This window comes from Salvelinus namaycush, chromosome 12 (genome assembly GCF_016432855.1).
Source record: "Salvelinus namaycush isolate Seneca chromosome 12, SaNama_1.0, whole genome shotgun sequence".
NCBI classification, from domain to species: domain Eukaryota; kingdom Metazoa; phylum Chordata; class Actinopteri; order Salmoniformes; family Salmonidae; genus Salvelinus; species Salvelinus namaycush.
This window is the reverse complement of record NC_052318.1, coordinates 52,153,438-52,169,218: the sequence shown is the minus strand read 5'-3', so window position 1 is coordinate 52,169,218 and position 15,781 is coordinate 52,153,438.

The window sequence follows — 15,781 nt, the reverse complement described above, 5'->3', positions numbered from 1 at the left end:
TGCATTAAGAACCAGTGTATCTTTAATTATATGTTAAACATGTATCTTTGTATCTAGTAACAAGATCATTTTTTGAGTTTGGTATCTAGGTAATGATTAGCCCAATGGGGTAGTGTAATGTGTAGAAATTATGTTGAATATTAAACTACATGTATCAATCTGACTTCATTACCATGTGACTAGATGCTTAATTCATGCATATATATCCATAGTTATAGCCAGCTTGCGAGTCTCTGCATTGCTATGGAATACTTTGATTACATTTGATTCTCAAATATTAAGAGGCTTATGGTACTTATGAGCTATTAAAAGTTGGGCCAGTAACCGAAAGGTTGCTGGATCGAATCCCCGAGCTGACAAGGTAAAAAATAAATCTGTCGTTCTTCCCTGCAGGGAGCCACCATTGGGAGACATCAGGAGTTGCTACATGGCCTTTTGGAAGGGCTCAGGTCCTTGACGGAACGCCACAACCACGGGTTAAAGGCTATTATGGAGCAAATCAGGGAATTAGCTCAGAGACTGTCTGCCACATCTGAAAAACCCCAATCACCCAGTAATTTTCCCCCGATCTGTGGTGAGTTTGTACAGCCTATCCCGACTCCCCGTGAACCCCGCTTACCTCCTCCAGAGCGATATCCGGGGAATCCTGGTACCTGCCGGGGTTTTCTTTCTCAGTGCTCGTTTATTTTTGAGCTACAGCCATCTTCGTTTTCTTCAGACTGTTCGAAGATGGCGTTTTATAATTACGCTAATGTCGGGAAGGGCGCTCTCCTGGGCTACGGCAGTTTGGGAACAACAATCTGCCATTTGCGGTCATTTTGGAGGAATTCATGGCAGAGGTGAGACAAGTTTTTGAGTCTCTGGTATCCGGGAGAAAGGCGGCCAGAAAACTGCTTGACTTACGTCAAAACTCATGTAGTGTGGCAGACTACGCGGCGGACTTTCGCACGTTGGCTGCCGAGAGCACCTGGAATCCGGAGTCTCTTTTCGATACTTTTCCGCACGGATTATCTGAGGAGGTAAAGGATGAGCTAGCTGCTCGGGAACTGCCGGTGGACCTCGACTCTCTTATCGCCTTAACCATTCAAATTGATGGATGCCCAAGGGAATGCAAGAGTGAGAGGTCTGGTCTAGGGCACGCGCGTTCACCTCCTATGGAATCCGGAAGTTTCCATTGGCAGCTCTTCCGAGAGGAGTCAAAATCCCCCGAGCTCTCTCGTGAATCTACGACGGGTGAGTTGGATACTCCTGAGCCTATGCAGTTGGGAAGAACTAGGCTATCAGTTTGGGAGCGCTCACGGAGGATGACTAATAACGGTTGTCTGTACTGTGGAGGGGCAGGACATTTTATTGCAACCTGCCCTATTAGGAAACTTTGTCTCTAGTGGGTACCAGTACTGTGGTGAGTCAGACTGGGAGTTCCCTAATTCCCATCACCCGCACACCCCTTTTTGCTCTTGTGCTGTGGGGAGACCAATCTAAGTCTCTCCGAGTGCTCATTGACTCTGGGGCTGATGAATGTCTTATGGATGCCATGATAGCTTCGGAGCTTGGTATTCCCACTCAGCCTCTCTCGGTGCCCATGGATGCTAGGGAACTGGAAAGACGCTCTATAGGGGAAGTCACCCATAGTACTGTGCCCGTTCAATTACGGGTTTCTGGTAACTACAGTGAGACAATACAGTTCCTCCTCATTGCATCTCCCCATGTTCCGGTTGTTTTGGGATTTTCCTGGCTCCAAAAAAACAATTCTGCGATTGACTGGACCACAAGCTCCATCCTGGGTTGGAGCCCATTTTGCCATTCCCACTGCCTTCAAGCAGCACAGCCTTCCCCTAGTCGTCTTCCTCAGGAAGTTAGCAAGACTGTGGATGTCTCTGTTATCCCCACGGAATACCATGACCTCCTGGAAGTGTTTTGCAAGGTACGTGCTACTTCCCTTCCCGCGCACCGTCCTTATGATTGTGCCATTGATCTTCTCCCAGGCACTACATCACCTCGGGGTCGGTTGTACTCTCTGTCCCGACCAGAGACCAGTGCTATGGAGGAGTACATAGAAGAGTCTCTGGCCACTGGGCCGTCTGTCCGTCTGCATCTCCTGCCGGCGCAGTGGTTTTCTTTGTGGAGAAGAAGGACAAGACCCTGCGCCCGACTACAGGGGACTTAACGATATCACTGTCAAAAATCGTTCGGATACGCGAGGGGGATGAGTGGAAGACAGCCTTCAACACAGCCAGTGAACATTATGAGTACCAGGTAATGCCATTTGGACTCACCAACCGCCCCGCTGTCTTCCAGGCTTTAGTCAATGACGTGCTTCGGGACATGCTAAACCGGTTTGTGTTCGTCTACCTGGACGTCATCCTGTTTTCCCCCCCCAATCTACCCAAGAACATGTTCTTCATGTCAGACAGGTTCTTCAGCGCCTCCTGGAGAACCAATTGTTTGTGAAAGCCGAGAAGTGTGAGTTCCACCACTCTTCTATCACCTTTAGGGATATTTCATTGCTGAGGGCAATGTTAGATGGATCCTGGAAAGGTGAAAGCAGTGGTGGATTGGCCTCAACCAACGTCCAGGGTGCAGTTGCAACGGTTTCTTGGTTTTGCTAACTTCTACTGCCGTTTCATTCGAGATTACAGCACACTGGCGGCCCCCCTCTTGGCACTCACCTCCCCCAAGGTACCGCTCAAATGGTCTCCAGCTGTCGACAAAGCCTTTGTGGACCTGAAGCATTGGTTCACAACAGCACCCATCCTCATCCATCTGAACCCCTTGCATCAATTTGTGGTGGAAGTGGATTCTTCGGATGTAGGAGTGGGTGCCATCCTGTCCCAGCGATCTGCCCAGGACCAGAAGCTTCATCCCTGTGCTTTCCTGTCCCCTCGTCTCAATCCTGCTGAGAGGAACTACGATGTTGACAACCGAGAACTCCTGGTGGTGAAGATGGCGTTGGAGGAGTGGAGGCACTGGCTGGAAGGAGCAGAACAGCCATTCCTGGTCTGGACTGACCATAAAAACTTGGAAAATCTCGGTTCAGCCAAGCGCCTCAACTCAAGGCAGGTCCGGTGGGCCCTCCTGTTTACCAGATTCAACTTTACCATTTCCTACCGTCCAGGGTCTAAAAATGTGAAGCCTGATGCTCTCTCCTGCCTATACAGTTCCTCTGCCACACTCTCGACTTCTGAAACTATTCTCCCTACCTCATGCCACTGTGGATTTGGGTATTGAGAACCTGGTTCGCGAGGCGCAATGCTCCCAGCCTGGACCTGAAGGGGGCCTGGCTAACTGGCTGTTTGTCCCTAACCCTGTCCGGTCCCGGGTCCTGGAATGGGCTCATTCCTACAGGCTGACCTGTCATCCAGGGTCCCGTCGTACACTAGCCTTCCTTCGACAATGTTTTTGGTGGCCCACAATGGTCCCTGATGTCTCTGCCTTCGTCACCATATGCACTGTGTGTGCTCAAAACAAGACTCCACGGCAAGCTCCTTCTGGCCTCCTGCAGCCACTACCGGTTCCTCATCATCCCTGGTCTCATATGTCTGGACTTTGTCACTGGGCTCCCTCTGTCTGATGGCAACACTGTCATTCTGACGGTAGTCGACTGGTTCTCCAAGGCTGCCCATTTCATCCCTCTCCCCAAACTACATTCTGCCAAGGAGACGGCCCAGCTTATGGTGCAGCATGTCTTCCGGACCCATGGACTCCCGGTAGACATGGTCTCCGATTGGGGTTCTCGTCTCAGTTCTGGAAGGAATTCTGCACCCTTATTGGGTCGTCGGCCAGCCTGTCTCATCCGGATTCCATCCCCAAACAAATGGTCAGTTGGAGCGAATTAACCAAGACCTGGAGACCACCTTAAGGTGCCTGGTCTCAACCAACCCCACTACCTGGAGCCGTCAACTGGTCTGGGTGGAGTATGCCCGGAATACTCTTCCCAGTTCTGCCACGGGACTCTCCCCTTTCGAGTGCTCCATGGAGTATCAGCCTCCACTCTTCCCTGAACAAGAGCAGGAGGTCAGCGTACCCTCGGCCCAGATGTTTGTCCGCCGCTGTCGACGTACCTGGAGAAAAGCCAGGGCGGCTATTCTCAAGACCAACTCCAGGTATCGTCGACAAGCGGACCTCAGCTCCCCGCTACCGCATTGGGCAGAGGGTATGGCTTTCCACTCGGGATCTGCCCCTTCGGGTAGAGTCCCGCAAGCTGTTTCCCCGGTTCATTGGTCCTTTTCCACTGCTGTCCTTCTTGTGTTACCCCGTACCCTCCGTATTCACCCTACCTTCCATGTGTCTATGATTAAGCCTGTGTCTCACTGTCCTTTGTATTCTGTCTCCAGGCCCATCCCTTCCCCCCCCGGGTTATCGGTGGCCAGGCAGTGAATACGGTGAGACGCCTCCTGAAGGTTCGACCACGGGGCAGGGGTTTCCAGTACCTGGTTGACTGAGTGGGTTCTGGCCCGGAATAGAGGTTCTGGGTCCCTGCTAAAGATATTTTGGACACGGCCCTCATCGTCGAATTCCACCGCCGACACCCCGGTCAGCCAGGTAGGACGCCAGGTGGTTACAAATGATAACAATAATTATTAATCCAATAGCGTAAGGCAAGATAATGGTCGTGGACAGGCAAAAGGGTCAAAACCAAAAGGTACCAAAGGGCAGGCAGAATCAAGGTCAGGGCAGGCAGGATGATCAGGCAGGCGGGAAAGTAGTCCAGAGTCAGGCAGGGGTCAAAACCGGGAAGGCTATCAAAAAAAGAATAGCAAAAGGAGAATGGGGAAAACACGCTGGTTGACTTGACTAACATACAAGACAAACTGGCACAGAGAGACAGGAAACACAGGGATAAATACACTGAGGGAAAATAAGCTACACTTGGAGGGGGTGAAGACAATCACAGTAACAGGTGAAACAGATCAGGGCGTGACAGTTTCAGCATTCTCAATGTAAAGTTTGGCATTCGGCTAGATATGTGCGACATGCACACGCAGTTACTAGCTGCTAGAGTTAGCGGCAGGCGGGCGAGCAAGCAATATCCACTGTTGTAGTAAGGATGAAGCCTGACCTGGAATGTGAAGCTAACTGAAGCTGGCTAGCTTTATACAAGCCTGAGTAGTATACCACTCTGGTGACACACACACACACACACACACACACACACACACACACACACACACACACACACACACACACACACACACACACACACACACACACACACACACACACACACACACACACACACACATACCCATTCCCTTGTATAACTTTGTTAGTCTAATGGCTGGTGTCAGTCTAATGGCTGGGATGCCAGTGAGATGTTCAACTAGGAGATGTACGGAGTCAACTCCACCTATGGCTTCCTTTCCATGTACACGGGAGTATCCTCCCCTCAGCTCCTCAATATATTTCTTGGTTTAGTAATGTATTATTTGCCTCTACAAGCACCCCATTTCCAACCATACTGGTATGCCTTACAGATAAGACCATGTCAATTTTCTCTCCTTCCCATCTATCCCTCTCACGCCCCTCAGTGTTCCTCTGGGGAGGCCTGCCTCAGATGAATGAGACCGAGGACAACCCCCCCAGTACCACCACCTCGTCTCACTGAAGAATGATGAATGCAAAACTAAGGAGTGCAATTACAGTACCATGTTGTAAGATAGAGTCGACATTAATGAGTTCACGAGAGGAATGACAGACATATACTAATACATGATCACATACAAACGTAACAGAGTTAATTAAGAATGTACCTTTCAGCTTCAATGGGAACCAATCCTTCAAAACTAACCTGCTATACAAGCTAGCTTGAAATGTCATGGATAGAGCCATCCAATTGGTACCTTTTGGGTAGCTCAAACTGTTGGTATGTTGTCAAGGAGGATGATGTCGTGACGTTAGTACCATTAATGCGATGACGATTATTGTATCAAATAACTACATACCACATCAAATTACTCATGTAACAATTAACTCATAAACAATCTTGGGGCACCACGGAAAACGTTTGTTTAATTAGTTACCGTTTCCCGAATTAACTCTACAGATATAAATATATTGTTATCATCTTAGTCATCCATTAATTCATTTTATTACATCATCAGTCTCATTCTGAGCGTTGTTGACTTCATCCATTAATTATGATTTACCTCATCAGTCTCATTCTGAACGTTGTTGACTTCATCCATTAATTATGATTTACCTCATCAGTCTAATTCTGAATGTTGTTGACGTCCATCCATTAATTATGATTTACCTCATCAGACTCATTCTGAACGTCATTGACTTCCATCCATTAATTATGATTTACCTTATCAGTCTAATTCTGAACGTTGTTGACGTCCATCCATTAATTATGATTTACATCAGACTCATTCTGAACGTTGTTGACTTCCATCCATTAATTATCATTATTACCTCATCAGTCTCATTCTGAACATCATTGACTTCCATCCATTAATTATCATTATTACCTCATCAGTCTCATTCTGAACGTTGTTGACTTCCATCCATTAATTATCATTATTACCTCATCAGTCTCATTCTGAACGTCGTTGACTTCCATCCATTAATTATCATTATTACCTCATCAGTCTCATTCTGAACATCATTGACTTCCATCCATTAATTATCATTATTACCTCATCAGTCTCATTCTGAACGTTGTTGACTTCCATCCATTAATTATCATTATTACCTCATCAGTCTCATTCTGAACGTCGTTGACTTCCATCCATTAATTATCATTATTACCTCATCAGTCTCATTCTGAACATCATTGACTTCCATCCATTAATTATCATTATTACCTCATCAGTCTCATTCTGAACGTCGTTGACTTCCATCCATTAATTATTATTACCTCATCAGTCTCATTCTGAACGCCGTTGACTTCCATCCATTAATTATCATTATTACCTCATCAGTCTCATTCTGAAAGTCGTAGTATCCTATAAATCTGCACAAACCCTAGTCTCCATGATGAATCAGCAATACACAAATTGGCTTAATTATTTATTTACTAACTAACTAAATAATCACACAGAAATACATAAACACACACATAGTATAGTATTGACAGTTAACATAATGCAATGATACGTCCCTATTGGACTAACCCGATATGATGGCTTGTTAGACAATGATACGTCCCTATTGGACTAACCCGATATGACGGCTTGTTAGACAATGATACGTCCCTATTGGACTAACCCGATATGGCGGCTTGATAGACAATGATACGTCCCTATTGGACTAACCCGATATGATGGCTTGTTAGACAATGATACGTCCCTATTGGACTAACCCGATATGACGGCTTGTTAGACAATGATACGTCCCTATTGGACTAACCCGATATGACGGCTTGTTAGACAATGATACGTCCCTATTGGACTAACCCGATATGACGGCTTGTTAGACAATAAAAGGGGGGGGGGGGGGGGGGGAGCGGGAGAGGAATAGACAAAGGAATTCAACTATCGTACATACAGTTGAATAATATGCTCATTGTAAATATGGATATTTCTACAACAAAAAATGATCCTCTCTTTTTTTGCTGTGGTATCGAGTATCATTTTGGCATTGAGTATTGTGATACTAAACCTGGTATTACCTAGTCCAATTCTGGTATCGTGACAGCACTATTGTAATGTGAGAGCGTGTATATGTATCTGACCTGTTGCAGTAAGGTACTCACATACGTGTGTGTGGTTGTTAGCTACCTGTAGCAGTGAGGTGCTGTTCTCACGGGGCAGTCCTCTGTGTGTGTCCAGTCTAGCCCCTTGGAGGAGAAACAGGGCTCTGGTGTCTGGGTCTCCCCACACCTCAGCCTCCTGTAGACCCTCCTTCAACAGCTTGGTGGCCTCCACACTGCTGTCCATACCTACGTACGTGTACACACACACACACACACACACACACACACACACACACACACACACACACACACACACACACACACACACACACACACACACACACACACACACACACACACACACACACACACACACACACACACACACACACACACACACACACACAGGATAGTGTAAGACACGCACATACCTAAATGTAACTTGTCCCGCCTTTTGTAAGATACATACAGAGCATTCGGAAAGTTTTCGGACCCCTGTTACGTCATTTTTCCCCCCTCATCAACCTATACACAATACCCCATAATGACAAAGCAAAAACTGGTTTGTAGATATGTTTACAAATTTATAAAAATACAAAACTGACGTATTCAGACCCTTTATTCAGTGCTTTGTTGAAGCACCTTTGGTAGCGATTACAGCCCCGAGTCTTCTTGAGTTTCTCCCATTCTTCTCTGTTGATCCTCTCAAGCTCTGTCAGGTTGGATGAGGAGCGTCGCTGCACCACCATGCTTCACTGTAGGGATGGTGCCAGATTTCCTCCAGACGTGACGCTTGGCATTCAGGCCAAAGAGTTCACTCTTGGTTTCATTAGACCAGAGAAAATGTTTCTCATGGTCTGAGTCCTTTAGGGGCCTTTTGGCAAACTCCAAGCGGGTTGTCATGTGCCTTTTACATTCATCTGGCCACTCTACCATAATGCCTGATTGGTAGAGTGCTGCAGCGTTGGTTCTCCACAGAGGAACTTGGGTTCTTGGTCACCACCCTGACCTTACAGCCTCGAGTCTTCTTGGGTATGACGCTACAAGCTTGGCACACCTGTATTTGGAGAGTTTCTCTCATTCAACTCAAGCTCTGTCAGGTTGGATGGGGAGCGTTGCTGCACAGCTATTTTCAGGTCTCTCCGGAGATTCAAGGGTTCAAGTCCTGAGCCACTGAAGAACATTCAGAGACTTGTCCTGAAGCCACTCCTGCGTTGTTTTGGCTGTGTGCTTAGGGCTGTCATGTGCCTTTTACTGAGGAGTGGCTTCCATCTGGCCACTCTACCATAAAGGCCTGATTGGTGAAGTGCTGCAGAGATGGTTGTCCTTCTGGGAGGATATCCCATCTCCACAGAGGAACTCCAGAGCTCTGTCAGTATCCATCAGGTTCTTGGTCACCTCCCTGACCAAGGCCCTTCTCCCCGATTGCTCAGTTTGGTCGGGCGGCCAGCTCTACGAAGAGTCTTGGTGGTTCCAAACTTCTTCCATTTAAGAATGATGGAGGCCACTGTGTTCTTGGGGACCTTCAATGCTGCATAAATGTTTTGGTACCCTTCCCCGCGTCTTTGCCTCGACACAATCCTGTCTCGGAGCTCTACGGACAATTCCTTTGACCTCATGGGTTGGTTTTTGGTCTGACATGCACTGTCAACTGTGGGACCTTATATATACAGGTGTGTGCCTTTCCAAAGCATGTCCAATCAATTGAATTTACCACAGTGGACTCCAAGTTGTGGAAACATCTCAAGGATGAGCAATGGAAACAGGATGCACCTGAGCTCAACTTCGAGACTCATAGCAAATGGTCTGAATACTTACGTAAACATGTTTTTTATATTTTTTTATATAAACATTTGCTTTCGCTTTGTCATTATGGGGTATTGTGTGTAGATTAATGAAGGGAAGAAATTATGTAATCCATTTTAGAATAAAGCTGTAATGTAACAAAATGTGAAAAAAGTGAAGGGGGTCTGAATACTTTCCGAATGCAATGTATTTTAGGGGAAAATGTACCATACACATACAGAGCAACAATAGAATAAAATAAAGAGTTGGAGTGTAAGTCGATATGAGGTGCAGGGCTTGACATTCACTTTTTTAGACACTTGTCCTTTGGACAAGTAGGACTGATTTGTTTACTTGCCTGAAAGCTCAAGTCACTTGTCCCCCCCCCAAAAATGGTTTAACACCATGGGCCAAAAAGGTGTTGTATGATGCAAGAAACCACTTCACAAAATAGCATTCATTATTATCACTGGTATTGACAATGGAAGGCTGCTGGTCCCTGGTACCATGTATTATATCTCCTGCCGTTGTGGCCTTGAGAAAGGCACTCCCCACAAAGTTTTGAGCCAACCCTGCTCAAACGCACCAGTCAGCTTATCAAGGTGCTGTTGAGCAGCTAATTTTTTACAATGTGGTGTGTTCGAGCAGGACTGGAGCAAAAGCCTGCACACCCAGTAGCTCTCCTGGAGGATGGTTGGCCACCCTGCAAAATTACAATTACAACCAAATACTTTTGTTTTTATAAAATAATTCCCTCATTCAATGAATCAGGGATTAAATGGCCACAGTGGGCGAGGTAGCTAACTAAGATATTGATCTATTTGTAAGGCTAAAATATTCAGTGTTCATGGGAGATGATGACAGCATAGGAGTTTGGCTATTTGTCAATTAGGCTATTCTAATAATATTATTTTAACTTTGTCAGAATTACATGGCCAGTATTGAATAGAGGAGAATCCTAGACAATTATGAGATGGTTTTAAAACCGGAGTATGCAGCATTGGCTTCATCAACTGCGCACCCGTATCAACTGTGTTGGTCATTTGCGGTTGTACTCGAACAACCATATCAACTGTGTTGGTCATTTGCGGTTGTACTCGAACAACCGTATCAACTGTGTGTTGGCCATTTGCGGTTGTACTCGAACAACCGTATCAACTGTGTGTTGGCCATTTGTGGTTGTACTCGAACACCCGTATCAACTGTGTGTTGGCCATTTGCGGTTGTACTCGAACACCCGTATCAACTGTGTGTTGGCCATTTGCGGTTGTACTCGAACAACCGTATCAACTGTGTGTTGGCCATTTGCGGTTGTACTCGAACAACCGTATCAACTGTGTGTTGGCCATTTGCGGTTGTACTCGAACAACCGTATCAACTGTGTTGGCCATTTGCGGTTGTACTCGAACAACCGTATCAACTGTGTTGGCCATTTGCGGTTGTACTCGACCAACCGTATCAACTGTGTTGGCCATTTGCGGTTGTACTCGAACAACCGTATCAACTGTGTGTTGGCCATTTGCGGTTGTACTCGAACAACCGTATCAACTGTGTTGGCCATTTGCGGTTGTACTCGAACACCCGTATCAACTGTGTGTTGGCCATTTGCGGTTGTACTCGAACACCCGTATCAACTGCATGTTGGCCATTTGCAGTTATACACGAGTGCCGGTGGAAAGTTATTTTACGTCATCAGACATGACAATGACATTAATACATGCTACACGCTAAATAGTTAACCAGCCAAACTACACAGTATGTTTTGAATTGGCTAGGCTATATCATAATTTTACCTGCCGCACAATGTCGCTCGCTCTCTCTCTCCTCTGACAACACCCACTGGCACACACGCAGGTGATGTACACCATGACTTTTCCAGGATTGTCATTGCTGACCACAAATGTGCTATAACTGGACAAATAACTCACTAACTAGCAATGAATATCAACAAATGTGCACACGCAGCTAAGCTGGCTTTGATCTCAAAAACTAATCTCGCGACTGCATGATTGAAAGACCGCTTGTGCCTGTCAATGCATGCCCACAATAATTAACACATCGCATCCGGAGAACACTTTGATCCAATTCTGATCGGTGTATTCTAATTATTTGATATTGTGATTTTTGCGTGATTTTTTCCCCTTGTCCATTTGGACAATTTAAATCTATAATCTGCTTGTCCACCTTTTTTTTAATTTTTTTTTACTTGCCCTGGGTAAGAGGACAAGTGTTAATATCAACACATACACACAAGTACCTGGGTAGATGGCAGTGCCAGGGATGTGTGCGACCAGACTGCGTACCACAGCCAGTCTACAGCGGAGCCACAGAGACCGTTCCATCCTCTCTCTGGCCTCTACTGCCTGGGGACAGTCACCTGGCTGTGGACTGGGGGCATGGTGCTCTGCCTCCCTCATACTGCCCTGGGGAGGGATATTCACACACACACACACACACACACACACACACACACACACACACACACACACACACACACACACACACACACACACACACACACACACACACACACACACACACACACACAACAACAGATACACACACACACCTCTAGGTCTTGGCTGGGTCTGAGTGGCAGGGGGAATTTTAGGAACCAAATTTCCCAAATGGTTCCTTTTGAGTCATGACATAAAAACAAAATAAAATCACTTTCTTTTTGTTGGTCAAAAGACAAATCTGAAAACTCTAGCTATGCAAAAAGCATTTTATGGTACAGTTAAGAGAGGTAATTACGAGGTGATTGTAGGTACCTGTTCACTCTTAGGTCTGGACTGTCTTCTGAGAGAGGAGGAGAGGGGTCTGTGGACAGGGCAGGGGCTTCCCCTCAGAGTGATGGGAGAGTTCTGGAGCAGACTCATAGCAGACACTGCCATGTCAGCACTGCAAAGAATAAACAGACAGAATTTTGATAGATGGGTGGATGGATGGAGGAAGGTATGGATGAATACAAACACATTTATACACAGGATACAGTCATTTACTTCACCTGTAAGCGGTTTTGCCTTGCTGCAGGTAGAGGTTAGACAGTAGCAGGTAGGTGTCTATAGCCAGCTCCAGTTCCTCAGGGTCAGAGTGGAGCTGAGAGGAAAGACAGAGCTGCAGCTGGGGGCTCAGGAGACGACACACCTCTCTCAGCAGTAACGCCTACAGGAGAGGAGAGAGGTTAGGGTTGGAGGTAGACACAGGGTCTCCACACAGACAGAAAATGCAAGTTACATTTCAGCATTTTAACAGATGCTCTTTTCCACAGTGACTTCAGGCTGAATCAATCAGATATGCAATTCTTAAGAGTAAAACATTTAAAAATGACTTTAAAAAACATGACTAGTGCATGGTTTGGTGGGTGTCACGTAATGTAGAGTGCAAAAGGTTCTCAAACTATGAAAAGGAAAAATCCAAGAAGGCCGAGCGGCAAACTTCAATTAATCCATCCCCGGAAGAATACAAAAAGGTGAAAGTGCTAAACAAATGTCACCTAATGACTTTCTATCTCACCCAATGTACACTCTACAGAGAGACACACACCTTTAATTTGCTGAGGGTGAGCTTGTCTTTCTGGGGGTCAAGGTGCAGTCCTTTGGGCTCCCTGGTCTTCCTGGTGGGGGAGCCACCTTGTGATTTGTCACTGTCACTATCCCTCTCTCCGGGGGGAGAGTTAGGGATACCTGGGGTACTGGATGTCCTCCTCACAACACTGCAACGCACCGCCCCATCTGAGATATCTGGAGAATATCAACAAACAATATTATACACTCCTACTGTGCATCCCCCTGCCATAGCTGTTCACAAGTGTTAGTCAAAAGTCTTGAATCTCCTTCATGTCCCTGACTAGCAGTGGGATGTGAACAAGATAGACACAAACAAGTTCATTCTGATGAAAATATACTGATGAAAGAATTAAGTGGATTGATTTTCTGAACTCTTGATTTATCAGTATTGTATTGTGTAAATTATTTGTATATACACTGAACAAAAATATAAACTCAACATGTAAAGTGTTGAAATTTTTCACCCAAACAAAAAGCACATTTCTCAAGTTTTGCGCACAAATTTGTTTCATCCCTGTTAGTGAGCATTTCTCCTTTGCCAAGATAATCCATCCACCTGACAGGTGTGGCATATCAAGAAGCTGATTAAACAGCATGATCATTACAAAGGTGCACCTTGTGCTGGGAACAATAAAAGGCCACACTAAAATGTGCACACAACAATGCAACAGATGTCTCAAGTTTTGAGGTAGCGTGCAATTGGCATGCTGACTGCAGGAATGTCCACCAGATCTGTTGCCAGGGAATTGAATGTTCATTTCTCTACCAAAAGCCATCTCCAACGTTGTTTTAGAGAATTTGGCTGTTCGTCCAACCGGCCTCACAACCGCAGACCACGTGTAACCACGCCAGCCCAGGGCCTCCTCATCCGGCTTCTTCACCTGCGGGATCATCTGAGACCAGCCACCCGGAAAGCTGATGAAACTGTGGGATTGCACAACCAAAGAATTTCTGCACAAACTGTCAGAAACTGTCTCAGCTGCGTGCTCATTGTCCTCACCAGAGTCTTGACCTGACTGCAGTTTCGCTTCATAACCGACTTAAATGGGCAAATGCTCACCTTTGATGGCCACTGGCACACTGGAGAAGTGTGCTCTTCACAGATTAATCTCAGTTTCAACTGTATCGGGCAGATCGCGTGTATGGCGTTGTGTGGGCAAGCAGTTTGCTGATGTTAACTTTGTGAAAAGAGTGGCCTATGGTGGCGGTGGGTTTATGGATATTTGCAGGCATAAGCTACGGACAACGAACACAATTGCATTTTATCGATGGCAATTTGAATGCACACATACTGTGATGAGATCCTGATACCCATGGTCGTGCCATTCATCTGCCGCCCTCACTTCATGTTTCAGCATGATAATGTATGGCCCCATGTGGCAAGGATCTGTACATAATTCCTGGAAGCTGAAAATGTCTCAGTTCTTCCCTGGCCTGCATACTCACCAGACATATCACCCATTGAGCATGTTTGGGATGCTCTGGATCGATGTGTACGACAGCGTGTTCCAGTTCCCGCCAATATCCAGCAAATTCACACAGCCATTGAAGAGGAGTGGGACAACATTCCACAGGCCACAATCAACAGCCTGATCAACTCTATGCAAAGGAGATGTGTCGCGCTGCATGAGGAAAATGGTGGTCACATCAGATACTAACTGGTTTTCTAATCCACGCCCCTACTTTGTTTTTTTTAACGGTATCTGTGACCAACAGATGCATATCTGTATTCCCAGTCATGTGAAATCCATAGATTAGGGCCTAATGAAATAATTTAAATTGACTGATTTCCTTATTCGAACTATAACTCAGTAAAATCTTAGAAATTGTTGCAATTATATTTCTGTTCACTGTATATAGATACTGTATGTATAATGTAATTGTTGTTTATTGATGTGTTCATGCAGGGCTAATCTTCAAGAGACTGTGGTCTTAGCATACTGTACTCCCTGGTTAAACGAAGGTTAAAAAAAGAAATCTGGAGGAAAAAACATCTGTTAGAGTACTGTATTGTTACCTTGAGGTTCAGGCAGGGAGTGTATGGTGGAGCTGAGGGCCAGTATGAGCTGTACTCTGGCCAGGGTGAGACGCCTGCTCAGTCTGGGGCCATACAGAACACTGGCCTCTGTGCCCAGACGACGGTTCACTAAGTCCTCCAGGGCCTGAATATAGGATACAGATAAACAATTGTGAGAGCAAAATTGCAAGATTATGTTATAATGCTGTAATTGCATCAAATGGTTGTTTTATGCAACAGAACAAGGGGTTGTTAGAACGCTCATCTGTGTGTGTTCTACTGAGGATGGGCCTCTGGAAGATTTACCATGTCTTTGGGTGGTACTGCATTCCAGAGCATGAGTTAATGTTTCTGTTCTATATGGACATGACTCCAGGGCCAGAACCTGGTCTGTACAATGAAAGATAACTGTTTTTACAGAAGATACTGCCTGCTGTGAATTATAAGTATCTTTCATACAAATCTTAACCTTGTGACCCATTCTATATATCTGTTGTGTGTTATGTAGACTGAAGGAGGATGGACTTTACTATAAAATTCTGTGGCTCAAACCAGCTGGTTGAGTTCTCAGTGATCACCTCCACGGGTGATATAAAATGCTGTGACTCAAACCAGCTGGTTGAGTTCTCAGCGATCACCTCCAGGGGTGATATAAAATGCTGTGACTCAAACCAGCTGGTTGAGTTCTCAGTGATCACCTCCAGGGGTGATATAAAATGCTGTGACTCAAACCAGCTGGTTGAGTTCTCAGTGATCACCTCCACGGGTGATATA